Here is a 14,316-nt window from a genome sequence, read left to right as displayed (position 1 = left end):
TATGGAAGTTTATCAGTCCTAACACTCTGCTCATTAAGAGCCAGCCAGTCACACACACACATACAAAAGATCATTTAACATGTGTCCACCCCCAAACCATTAAGTTCACTTCAACCATCTAATTTCTCCTCTATTTCATCCAGCTCAAAAGCAAAATTGGTGCAATCTTATTCACCACTGGAGTTAACTTCTAATAGAGTTGTTAGAGTACATACATGTGTATGAATTGATTGCCATTGCTTCAGAAAATGAAGAAGTGAAGACTGGAACAGAAATTGGCACAAAGCTTCCAAATGCTTAGAGTGAGCCTGAAAATTACGTTCTTGAAAGCCTTTTTTCAATTTAAAAAGAAATAATGAAACACGCATTTACAAAGAAAATAGAGAGCACAAAGAACCATTAGCAAAAGCAGCAAGCACTTTCGAGAATAAATCAGACAAAGTTGATAGCTTTCCAGTCAAATTATAACACTGATAGATAAAGACAGAAGCTATCTTATGTGTTGTGGATATATGTAAAAGAAAATGATTCTCTACTGCTCAAGCATTTTAACCACATAAACAGCGGAATAATAAAATTTCATTCTTTTGATCAACAAGGTCAAAATTGGTCAATGTAATTCTCCTAAAGCCTTTTTCTTTAATTAATTTTCATTACAGTATAGTTGCTTTACAGTGGAGTGTTAGTTTCTGCTACACAGAGAAGTGAATTAGTTATACATGTACTCTTTTAGTTCACTCTTTTTCAGATTCCCTTCCCATTTAGGTCACCACAGAGCACTCAGTTTCCTGTTACTATAGCGTAGGGTCTCATTAGTTATCTATTTCATATATAGTAGTGTATATATGCCAATACCAATCTCCCAATTTATCCCACTTACTCTTCCCCCCTGGGTAATCATAAATTTGTTATCTATATTTGTCATTATTTTTGCTTTCCAAAAAGTTCATCTGTACCATTAGATTCCACATATAAGCAATATTATTTGATATTTCTCTTTCTCTCTCTGACTTACTTCATTCTGTGTGACAATCTCTAGGTCCATGCAAATGGCATTCTTTTTTTCAATTTTTACAGCTAATATTCCAGTGTATACATGTCTCACATATTCTTTATCCATTCCTTTGCCAATGAACATTTAAGTCAATTCCACATCCTGGCTATAAAATAGTACTGCAATGTACATCCTGAAGTTTTAACAAGGAACCACTGGCAGTAGAAGGTTCCTGATTCAGGTAAATATTACTGCTTTTTCTCTGAAAATAAAAATATAAAACACACTGAGATATTTCTCATTCACATATTTCAGTTCAGTTCAGTCATCAGTTGTGTCTGACTCTTTGAGACCCCATGGATTGCAGCACGCCAGGTTTCCCTGTCCTTCACCAACTCCCAGAGCATACTCAAACTCATGTCCATTGAGTCGGTGATACCATCCAACCATCTCATCCTGTGCCATCCCTTTTTCTTCCTGCCTTCAATCTTTCCCAGCATCAGGGTCTTTTCCAGTGAGTCAATTCTTCACTTCAGGTGGCCAGAGTATTGGAGTTTCAGCTTCAGCATCAGTCCTTCCAATGAATATTCAGGACAGATTTCCATTAGGATTTCCTTTAGAATCCTGAATTCACTTATTTAGGAAACCTATCTATAATATTCCCAAAAGCAGACTATAGTAATGTATTCATTTAGTTTTAAGGTGCTTACACAATTTAACAACAACAACAACAAAATTAGCCTAGAAAATATGCACTATCATTGGAAGACAGGTTTAGAGTGAGAAAAAAACTTTTCTACATTAACAAGAATGAGAAAATACTAAAAATTAGCATTATAGTCTTAGTGAAACAATCAATAATTTATTTATGATATATAAAGTACTTAAGTTACTTCAGAAAAAGCTTTTGACAGTATTCAACATCCATTTGTGATAAAAAAAAAAAAGTCTCCAAAAAGTGGGTATAGGAGAACAAACCTAAACATAATAAGGCTGTGTATGACAACCCCACCACTAATATCACATGCAACAGTTAAAAGCTGAAAGCATTTTCTCTAAGATCAGTAACAAGACAAGGATGCCCATTCTTACCACCACCTTTATTCATTGTGGTATTAGAAGTCCTAGCCACAGCAATTAAATAAGAAAAAGAAATCATAGTCATCCAAATTGGAAAGGAAGAGGTGAAATTGTCACTTGTCATGTCATAGATGAAGTTATTTACATGTATACATAAAATCCTGACAATACCATCAAGACCTCTTAGAACTAATAAACAAATTCAATAAGTTGCAGGATACAAAAATCAGTACACAGAAATCTAATTGTTTACACTAGTAATTAACTATCATAAAGAGAAACTAAGAAAATCATCCCATTTAAAATTGCAAAAAGAAAAAAATATGAAGCAACAAATTTAACCAAGGAGATGAAAGATTATAAAAATTATAACATTGATGAAAAACATTGAAAAAGACATAAATAAATAAATGGAAAAATATTACCAGCTCATGAGTTGGAAGAATTAATATTTTTTAAATGTCCAAAATACTGAAAACAATCCAGATTCAATGTAATCCCTATTGTCAGGGCTTAGGGCAGGCCACCCCCAAAATATTCCTCAGTGGCATGTTGATTACTTTGAATTAAAATTATTTAAGGAACAACTGAGGCAAGAAGGACATCCAATTCTTCTTTCTGTATTCCTGAAAACAGGAACTAAATCTCCCATATGAAAGGTACTCTCCTGTACCAGGAGGTAGAAAGACATCTTTGTCACCAGAGACGGGGAATTCAGAGCCAAGAAGCCAGTATAAACAAACCTTGTTATTTCTTTACTGATGCCCTACCCAAGCTCAAACTTTGCTTACATTTTTTACTAATTAAGCACCCAAACCTAAGTTTCTTTGTCTGGTAAAATCCTCACAAGTTTCTCATTTATCTGTATTAAAATAAATATATAAATATTGCCTGCTTGTAGTCATGCTCTGAACATCATTTTATGGTCTCCTCTGAACACAAAATTAAATTACTTTTTCTCCCATTAACCTGACATGTCAATTTTATTAGTAATATAGGCACAAGAACTATAAAAGTGTAGAGGAAATTTCCGTCTTCCAAACATTATCAAAAATGCAATGGCATTTTTTCACAGAAATAGAACAAACAGTCCTAAAATAGCCAAAACACCCTAGAGAAAAAAGAATAAACCTGGAGACATAATCCCTGATTTCAAACTATATTACAAAGCTACAGTAATCAAAATGGTATGGTGTTGGCATAAAAACAGACACATAGATCAATGAAACAGAATAAACAGTCCAGAAAAAAACCCAGCCATATATGGTCAAGTAATTTACAGCAAAGGAGCCAAGAATATGCAACAGAGAAAGGACAGTCTCATCAATAAACAGTCGTGGGGAAACTGAACAGCTACATGCAAAAGAATAAAACAGAAACACGATCTTATACTATACACAAAAATCAAATTACAATGGATCAAAAACTGGAATGTAAGGCCAAAAACCATACAGAAAAAAAATTAGGGGTAAGTTTTGAATTTGAACCAAAAATAAAGGCATCAAAAGCAAAAATTAACAAATGGAACTGCATCAAACTAAAACACTTCTGCAGAGTAGAGGAAACCATCAATAAAATTAAAAAGCAATCACCTGAATGAAAGATAATACTTGAAAATAATGCATCTGACAAGGAGTTAATATCCAAAGAACTCATAATTCTCAACAAGAAAAAAAGTAATAAATCAATTAAAAAGGGACAGAAGATCTGAATAGACATTTTTCCAAAGAAGACATATTGATGGTCAACAAGAAATGAAAAGGTATGCAACATCACTAGTCCCCGGCAGGGGGGGGGGGGGAAGCAAATAAAAAATACAATGAGATATCACTTCACATCTGTTAGAATGGCCTACAATCTGAAAGATAAGAAGTAAGTTTGGGCAAATACATGGAGAAAAGGTAACTTTTGTGCACTGTTGGTTGGAATGTAGTTGGTGCAATCACTGTGGAAAACAGTATGGAGGGTCCTTAGAAAACCTAAAATAGAACCACCATATGATCCAACAATTCCAATTCTTGGTACTTATTTGACAGAAATGAAAACATTAGTTCAAAAAGATATATGCAGCACCATGTTCACTGAAGCATTATTTACAATAGCCAAGCTATGCAAACAACTAAATGTCCATGGATGGATGAATGGATAAAGAAATTGTGACGTATGTAGAAATATTCGCATAAGTCACAAAAAAAAGAGGGAAATCTTGCCCTTTGCAACAATAAATAGATCTTGAGAGCATTACACTAAGTGAACTAAGTCAGCCAAAGAAAGAAAAATACTACACAATGGTTACCAGAAACATGAGGAGGTGGAGGTAAAATGGGTGAATGGGGTCAAAAGGTACAATGTCCAGTTAGGAAATAAATGTCAAAAATGTAATATAGAGCATGATGACTATAGTTAATAACACTGTATTGTGTATTTGACAGTTGCTAAGAGAGTACTTTGGCCACCTCATGCAAAGAGTTGATTCATTGGAAAAGACTCTGATGCTGGGAGGGATTGGGGGCAGGAGGAGAAGGGGACGACAGAGTTTGAGACGGCTGGATGGCATCACTGACTCGATGGACATGAGTCTGAGTGAACTCTGGGGGTTGGTGATGGACAGGGAGGCCTGGCGTGCTGCACTTCATGGGGTTGCAAGAGTCTGACACGACTGAGTGACTGAACTGACTGAACTGAACTGAGAAGAGTAAATCTTTAAATTCTCATCCCAAGAAAAAAATGTACAACTACTTGTGGTGGTGAAAGTTAACTAGACTTATTGCTGTAATCATTTTGCATTATATACAAACATAGGATAATTGCAGTTACCAAAGGGGAAAGTTGAGGTGGGACAAATTAAGAGTTTGAGATTAAAATACACACACTGTTATATATAAAATAGATAACAAACAGGACCTACTATATAGCACAGGAAACTATACCCAATATCTTATAATAATCTATATTGGAAAAGAATAAGGAAAAAAGAATATATGTATATGCATATCCATGTATTCAGTCACTCAATCATGTCTGACTTTTTGTGACCCCATGGACTGTAGCCCACCAGGATCCTCTATCAGTGGAATTTTCTATGCAAGAATATTGGAGTGGGTTGCTATTTCCTAATCCAGGGCATCATCCCAACCCAGGGATCAAACCTACATCTCTTGCATCTCCTGCATTGGCAGGCAGGTTCTTTACCACTGTGCCAGTTGGGAAGCCCACGTGAGTGTGTGTGTGTCTGTATGTGTGTGTGTGTATAACTGAATCACTTTGCTGTACATCTGAAGCTAACACATTGTAAATCAATTATATTTCAATAAAAAAATTTAATATCAAATCATCATATTATACATCTGAAAATAATATAATATCAGATGACAATTATGTCTCAAATTTTTTAAAAAAGAAAAAATTAGATCCTTGTTTTTGAAGTGATAATATTAAAGTGACAACACCAAGAAAACAGAAAGGAAATTTTCAGAAGAGATGCCAGAAGGAGACATGTACCAGAACATTTGTGAAACTTCTAGCATGGCAAATGAAAATTTAAAATAAATTAAATATACACGGAGAGGGGAATCTCATATTAAAGTGTGGTGTAGTCAGTGAAATATCATACAGATAAAGGGGATTAAATAAATCTACACAGGTAAATCTTAAGGAAAGCAAATTGTTCTACTGCTAAATTAAAATACCAGCAGCTAGTTGTGAGATGAGATGAATAAGATGATTCCTTTATAACACACACACAGAGACACCATATATTGTTCATGGGTGCATTTATACTTGCATAGTAAGGTAACACTGCCAAAGGAGAAGCTCAGAACACATTAAGTTTAGTGATTCTTAGAGGAGGCCATCTTGAGTGGAAGGACAGCTACACTCCAAATAGCTGGGGAGGAGAGAGGAGGGCTTCCACAGGTTGAAGCCATGAACCTGGGATGCAGGAACATGGGCCATTAGCCTGGCTGTTGAAAGGTGGGAACAGAGGAAAATGAGAATTGAAAAGATAAATCTGTGAACTGATTGTGGGAAACCTTAGCCAGATCAGGCAGCCTTACCTCACCTACAGACAACTGGGAATCACTGACATTCTTCAGGGAGGTACCAACACAGTTTGAGTTATTTGGGGAAGACTGGGCTGGGAATTGTGTGCATAATGGATTAAGTAAGAAATTTTAAAGGCAAGTGACATTGAAAAGCTGCATTAAATAATAAGGGTTCTGAATTCAGATGGTCTTGATGAGAGTGGAAAGGAAGGTACAGATGAATGCATATGACAAAAAAAAATAAAAAATAAAATACTTGGCAAGATTTGGTGACTAAGAGAAAAGGGAGACATTATAGGCTGAAAGTTTGTGTTCCTCCCAAATTCATATGTTGGAGCTCTAACCCTCAAAGCGATGGTCTTTGGAGATGGGGATCTTTGAGTTAGAAGAGAGATGGCGCTAGTGGTAAAGAACCTGCCTGCCAATGTAAGAGACACAAGAGATATGGGTTTGATCCCTGGGTCGGGAGGATCTTTTGGAGAAGGAAATGGCAACCCACTCCAGTATTCTTGCCAGGGAAAATCCCATAGACAGGCAGGCTATAGTTCATGGGATTACAGAGCTGGATATGACTGAAGTGACTTAGCCCTAGATCATGAGGGTTGGGCTGTCAATAAGCCCTTATGATAAGAGAGCTTTCCTGCTCTGTCTGTCTCTCTCCCAGGGCACACACAAACAGGTCATGTGAACAGACAGCAAGATGGTTGGTAGCCACCTACAAGCCAAGATAAGAAGCTTCATCATGAAACCTATCTTGCCAGCATCTTGATCTTGGATTTCTCAGCCTCCAGAACCATAAGAAATAAAATTCTATTGTTTAAATCACCTAATCTTGATATTTTTTTATGGTGATCTGAGCTGACTAAGAGAGGAGAAGTCAAAGATAAAACTGAGATTTTCAATCTGGATTCATAGGGAAAATGATAGTGACCCAGATGAACAGGAGGGTAAGGAGAGGACCTAGTCTGGGAAGAGACCAATTTAAATCTACATAATTAAGATCAGCTTCAGCTGCTCCTATGCTATGCAGATCAAATGGGGTTATGTGTTCAGCACATAATAGAGATGAATGTGATTGTGTATAAAATGATAATGCATGGGCATTTCTCTGTAGGATGACCACTGAATGATTTTGCATTTGAGACATCAGGATTAACAAAGCTGTAAGAACACACACACAAAAAAAATCATTTGGCACTCTCTGCTACTGGTTAATGTTTGGTATATGTTTTTATTCATTCTTCTCTAATGACGTTGGTAATAGCTTGCCAAAAAAATTAGTGCCAGGATTTGAAATATTGTATTTCAAATTGTTTGGATTTTTAGTATGTTTTATGATGTGACTGGCATATACTAAGAGGAAAACCACTTAATACTCATTGAGACCAAGAAGAAGTTTTTCCACTGCCAAACTTAAAATTGTAAAACAATCAACCAATTGTAAAGAAATCATACTTTTTTAAAGTAATCATCCAAAGTATCTGTCTGATACAACACCAAGTCTTCTGGACTGATTTTCTTTTTCTTTCATTGGGTTCATGATGGTTTGCAAATGACTGATGGAGGGCTACCCTACAGTGGTTCATGTAAAAGTTAGGATCAAGACAACCACACGTGTGCATGAGTTTTAATCATTTGGAATTAAGAATTTAGAATAAATAATTAATTTTCTCTTGTTGGCTTTCACTAGTGTTCTGTCAAAATCAACACCATTTTCTCCATTCAGCATTCCGTTTGATGAGGATATTAGTAGATATAAGTTGAAACAAATTTTTTTCCACTTTTTGCTCCTTAAAAAAAGAAGTCAAAGACAAAAAAAAAAAAAAACTAATGTCATTGAGATCAATAGGAGGATGAAAAGGTCATAAAGGAAAAGGAAAACAAGGACAAACCAACTTGTATAAATTTCATGATACACTCAGTGGAATGTGATTCAGCAGAAATCAGTAGAAAGTCTGCTATATAACTAGGCTGCTGTCATCCAAAGAAGCCCAAGGTAATTAAAAATTCTGGTAGTTCAAGAGCACAATTTGAATTTTGGTAACTCCAGAAACTAACTCTGAGACAAGTAAAAGTATTTGGAAGGTGATTGTGAAGTGAGACAAGGGCATCAGAATCAAGGGCTTGTTGAAGCACACAAAGCTGTGTCTAAGGGTCCAGAGCACACCCAGCAGAAGGTACACTTTTTGGGTGAACTCTCAAGATCAGCATTACTAAGTAATTCCCAGGGATGCTGATGTGGATACAGAAACCACACTTTGAGAAAAAGCACTTTAAAACAGTCTGGGCATCAACTCCTATGGAAAGCCATCCCTGATGTCCTGTATTTTCCCCTGCATTTCACTCTGCTGTGCTGTCCTTAGATGCTCGGTCATGTTTGACTCTTTGTGACCCCAAGGACTGCAGCCCGCCAGACTCCTCTGTCCTTGGGGATTCTCCAGGCAAGAATACTGGATTGGGTTGCCATGCCCTCCTCCACGCGATCTTCCCAACCCAGGGATCGAACCCAGCTCTCTCGCACTGCAGGTGGGTTCTTTACTGACTGAGCCACCAGGGAAGCCCCAGAATACTGGGAGTGGGTAATCTCTCCCTTCTTCAGGGGGTCTCCTGACCCAGGAATCAAACCAGTGTTTTCTGCATTGCAGGCAGATTCTTTCCCAGCTTCACTTTGATATTACCTTGTATTTCTCTCCATCTTAGCACACTTACTACTCTCTACTATACCATTGTTTTCCTGTTCTGTCTCTCTGGAGAGACTTTGAAATTCTTTTTTAAATTTTATTTATTTATTTAATTGAAGGATAATTGCTTTACAAAATTGTGTTGATTTCTGCCAAACATCAACTTTGAAATTCTTGAAGGGAAAAAAAAAAAAATAACTGTCTCTCATCTCTATTGTTTGGGGATTGCAATAAAATAGGCATTTCACAAATACGGGGTTAAGGAAAGGAAAGTCATAAGGAAGGGAGAGAGGAGAAGAGTGAGAAAAGAAAAATAAAGAGGGCTTTAAATCCTTGATTAGCTCAGTGTCTTAAACTCTTCAGAAACCAGGCACTGCATTGAAGACTGAATGTATCGAGTTGATTTGGGAGGGGCAAAGAAACCAACCTTGACTGGAGGGGCACAGGGAGAAAAGGGGAGGCAAACAAATGAAAGGTGCATTATAAGGCAGCAAGCACTGTGAGCAAGTGAAGTGGGCGAGGGAGAAGCTGCTGGAAAGAGTATAAAGTGCATGTCCTCCCAGCAAGGCCTGGGGGAGCTGGAGTGAATTGCCCCCACATCCTTCAGTAATCAGCTAGGGGCTGCCACAGGAGTACTTGAATTCTCAGGCACGTTCACTGACGGTTCTAAGGTCCTAGATGTTGGAAGTCAAGCTGGAACAGGCTGAAATGGTCAAGAGGTCCCAGGAGATACAGGTGAAGAACTGACAACATCTGCTATACTCAGAGACCAAAGAGAACTTTCCAATCAGGTATGTCCAAGAGAAAAAAAAAAAGAAACTGGGTTGAAATATGGAAAGTTGGCATGTTCTGGTCCACCAATGAATGAAGGCATTTCTATTAGAAGGATCTATTTTACAATAGCAGGAAACAATCCAAGACAAATTAAGGAGAGACACCATCATTTAAAAAAATCTATATTTAAACCTCCCTAATATCAAGTTTTCTTAGAGACAATTTCCAGACTCAGTCATCCAAGAGAAATGAGCACGTACAGCTGACAAGCAAGAAAGCTCAGTTAAACAGCTCAGGGAGCGGCCTGGAGAGGCAAAGAGTCTGATTCCCTGGGGTCCTTAGCTAGTAACTGATAAGCAAAAGCAAAGCGAGCTCCCACAGCATCCTGTCTCAAAGAATGGCTAACCATCGTGATTGTAAAGAAATCTATGAAAGTATTCATCTGGCACTTATTAATGAAATATGTGAATGAAAATATGAAATATGCAAGGAGATCCAACCAATCCATCCTAAAGGAGATCAGCCCTGGGTGTGCATTGGAAGCACTGATGTTGAAGCTGAAACTCCAATACTTCGGCCACCTGATGTGAAGAGCTAACTCATTTGAAAAGATCCTGATTCTGGGAAAGATTGAGGGTAGGAGAAGGGGACAACAGAGGATGAGATGGATGGATGGCATCACCGACTCAGTGGACATGGATTTGGGTAAACTCTCGGAGTTGGTGATGGACAGGGAGGCCTGGCATGCTGCGGTCCATGGGGTCGCAAAGAGTCAGACATGACTGAGCGACTGAACTGAACTGAATGAAATATATATTTATCAACCCTTTACGCAAGCCACATTGCTGCCGAAAAGTAGGTCATGAGAGGATTCTAATGTACCAGGTCTCGGGTGAGCTCCTGGGACAGGCCACTAAGTGAAGGTCTTTGGTTTCTCACAGGAAATAATTTGAGAGCAAGCCACAGTAAAGTGAAAGCAGGTTTACTGACACAGACACACAGGCCATAGGCAGAATGCAGTCCATCTCAAAAGGCAAAAGGAGCCCCGAAATATGAGAACGTTAATTTTTATGGGCTGGGTAATTTCATAGGCTAATGAGTGGAAGGGCTATTCCAACTGTTTTGGAGAAGGGGCAGATATTTCCAGGAATTGGGCTATCCCTCACTTTTTTGTCCTTTTATAGTGGGTCTTGATACTAACTCATGTGGCATTTGTGGGTATGTCATTTAGCATATGCTAATATAGTCTGAGTGTAAAATGAGGCTCAAGGTTCACCAGAAATGGAACCTTCCACCATCTTCTATGTAGTTGCTTCCAACCAGTTTTGTCATATCCTCAGTGACTGTGTCATTCTTTCTTTTTTCTTTTGGGCCAAGCCACACAGAATGAAGGATCTTAGTTCCCTGGCCAGGGATTGAACTCATGCCCCCTACAGCTGAAACACAGACTCTTAACGACTGGACTGCCAGTGAAGTCCCTATGCCATTCTTTCAAAGGTTATGCCCTAGGCCCCTTCCTCCTATCTCATTATGAGTATGCTGTGGTTGGTAAAACTACTTTTTCCCCCAACTTGAAAGCACTGTTATAAAAGTCACATAAATCCAAAATAATTACATATGTATCCAGGTACACATTTTTCATTTCTGATTATTTGCAATTATTTTCTAAACCTAGTTAATAAAAATCACCCTCAGGTAGAGTTTAACTTATGATTCATTAAGCATTCAGTAAATACCATCATGAACAAAGCACAGGGCTAAGCTTTGTTACACAAAGAAGAAAACACAGTCCTTGGTCTCAAGAAATGTATGACCTGGTAAGAGATATATGACGGCTGCGTACAAAAATTAAGGTTGCTAAGTGCCATCCCAGAATATAAGCCCTGAAAAGTCAGAGAGAGGAAAGCTTACTTCATGTGAGGGAAGATAGGACCTCCTGGGACAGGTCGCATTTGAACAAAGTGTTAAAGCACCTGCAAGACTAGGCAGTGTGGAAGGGAAATAGTATCTCATGGGTACAAAAAAGCACAGAGACATGGTGGCAAGATAACACAGATGAATTACAGACATGAACGTTGAGCGCAACTTGACTCAGACATGCTGCATAAACAGAGCAAAGAAAAATAGAGACAGAAACAGATCTGTAACATGTAGTGAAAGTTCTAGAGCTTCACTGTCTAATGGGGTAGCCATTACCCACATATGGCATTGAGCCTTTGAAATGCAGCTAAAAACATATTTCAAGGTTTAGTAGAAAAATAGAATGTAAAATATTAATACTTTTACATTGATGATGTGTTGAACTGATTTAATAAAATATTGGGTTACAAATACATAACTTCTTTTTAACTTTTTAATGTGACTATGACAAAATCTTGAACTGTGTATGTGGTGCAAATTGTACTCTATTGGAAAACACTGTTCTAGAAAGAAAGTGAAAGTGTTAGTCACTCAGCTGTGTTCAACTCTTTGTGACCCTGTGGACTGTAGCCCACCAGGTTCCTCTGTCCGTGTGATGTCCCAGGCAAGAACACTGGAGTGGGTTTACCATTCCCTTTTCCAGGGAATCTTCCCGACCCAGAGACTGAACCCAGGTCTTCTGCATTGCAGGCAGCCTCTTTACTGTCACAATAGCTATTGTTATGCCCAGAGTCCGAGTCCCCAAAACTGAGAAAATAAGACGTCCATAGCAATGCAAAAGCATAAACGTTTTATTGCCAGCTCTAGCCAGGGCTCCCATCTCATCCAGCGCAGTGGATTCTTGAGGAGAGCCCCAAGCCCATATTTATAGCAGTGTTTATAAGTTTAGAACAAAGACAGGGAGTTGGCAAGGGTTGATTGGCTGCAGGGGTTTCCTGGTATTTACTGATTGGCCAGTCATTATCCCTCTGATTGGCCAGAGTTACCATCTCTCTGATTGGCCAGAGTTACCATCTCTCTGATTGGCCAGAATTACCATCTCTCTGATTGGCCAGAGTTACCATCCCCAGAAGCCCCTGAAGCATGACTCAGGGATTATTTTTGGCCTAGTTCACCTCTCTGAGCCTGTCATGGCTCTGGTGAGGTTGTAACAGCTATAAAGCTCATATTTTGCTTCATAACAATTTGGGGGCCTCAGGATGAAAAGTAAATGGATGGGTGACCTAATTAGATGTATGCTGCAAGACAACTTGAAGAGAGCAGATATCCCTTGGTTTAAATTGAGGGACTAGAACAGAAAAGAAAGAAGAAAGAAAACCAAACACCCAAGGTGTGGTGAAGTAAGTTGCAGTTGGGTGTGCAGACAAGGTTAAGTGATGCTGGGTAGGTGGCATTGGCAGTGTTTGGCCATGGACCAGAAACCACGTAGGAAAGGGTAGAAGTCAGGCACAATGCCTAATCCCTGGAAGAAGTAGCTGGAGTAAGTGTGATGATGTTAAAGTGACAGGGAATCTATTAAAAGAATAAAGGATGGGGACTTCCCTGGTGGTCTAGTGGTTGAGATTCCACTCTTCCAGTGCAGGGTAGGTGGGTTTGATCCCTGGTTGGGGAACTAAGATCTCACATGCCAATGAGTCAAAAATAAAATTAAAAAAAAATTTTGTAAAGGAAGACATTAAAAGCAAAGAAGAAAAAAAAAAAAAAAAGAAAAAAAAGATGGGTTCAGCTTGGGACATAATGAAATTTAGGTCCATGGGACATACCTTTGGGTCCACAGTAAAGAAGCCAAGCAGACAGCTAGAAATGTGTGAGAACAGATGCTCCTACAACTTGGGAGGTTTTCAAAAACCATAAAAAAAGAAGGAAAACATGCTAGAAGATTTTTTTTTTTTAATTGTGAAAAGTTATAAGAGACTTCCCTGGTGGCTCAGATGGTAAAGCGTCTGCCTACAGTGCAAGAGACTCGGGTTGGATACCTGGGTTGGGAAGATCCTCTGGAGAAGGAAATGGCACCCCACTCCAGTACTCTTGCCTGGAAAATCCCATGGATGGAGGAGTGTGGTAGGCTACAGTCCATGAGGTCGCAAAGAGTCAGACATGACTGAGCCCTTCACTTTCACGTTCATGCACTCATTATTCAGGTTAGATTGTTTTACTGTATTTGCATTTTGTAAGTAAATAATGGTAATTAATATAGAATTTTTTTTGGTTGGTGAGTTGGATTCTATTTTATATTTTTTATTTTTTTATTGAAGGATAATTGCTTTACAGAATTGTGTTGGTTTCTGTCAAACATCAACATGAATCAGCTATAGGTTTACAGATGTTCCCTCCCTCTTGAACCTAACACTTTGTACTCAGGAAATGGAGCCCTCTTTTTCCTCCTTGATCACACATGGAGGCACAGTCCCATGTGCTATGAAAACCAGTATAACACTGTCATATGTCACCAGCCAATGGCCTTTTTAAAACGTTTAAATGACAGAGAAGCATAAAATAAGGAAAAGGTCACCCTCCATTTAGCCATCATTTATTGAGCTCCATGCTCCAAAATCACTGCAGATGCTGATTGCAGCCATGAAATTAAAAGATGCTTACTCCTTGAAAGGAAAGTTAAGACCAACCTAGATAGCATATTCAAAAGCAGAGACTACTTTGCCAACAAAGGTCCGTCTAGTCAAGGCTATGGTTTTTCCAGTGGTCATGTATGGATGTGAAAGTTGGACTGTGAAGAAAGCTGAACACTGAAGAATTGATACTTTTGCTACTGTGGTGTTGGAGAAGACTCCTGAGAGTCCCTTGGACTGCAAGGAGATCCAACCAG

This window comes from Capricornis sumatraensis, chromosome 13 (genome assembly GCF_032405125.1).
Source record: "Capricornis sumatraensis isolate serow.1 chromosome 13, serow.2, whole genome shotgun sequence".
NCBI classification, from domain to species: Eukaryota; Metazoa; Chordata; class Mammalia; order Artiodactyla; family Bovidae; genus Capricornis; species Capricornis sumatraensis.
The sequence above is the reverse complement of the archived record's forward strand: the minus strand, read 5'-3'. Positions refer to the sequence as shown.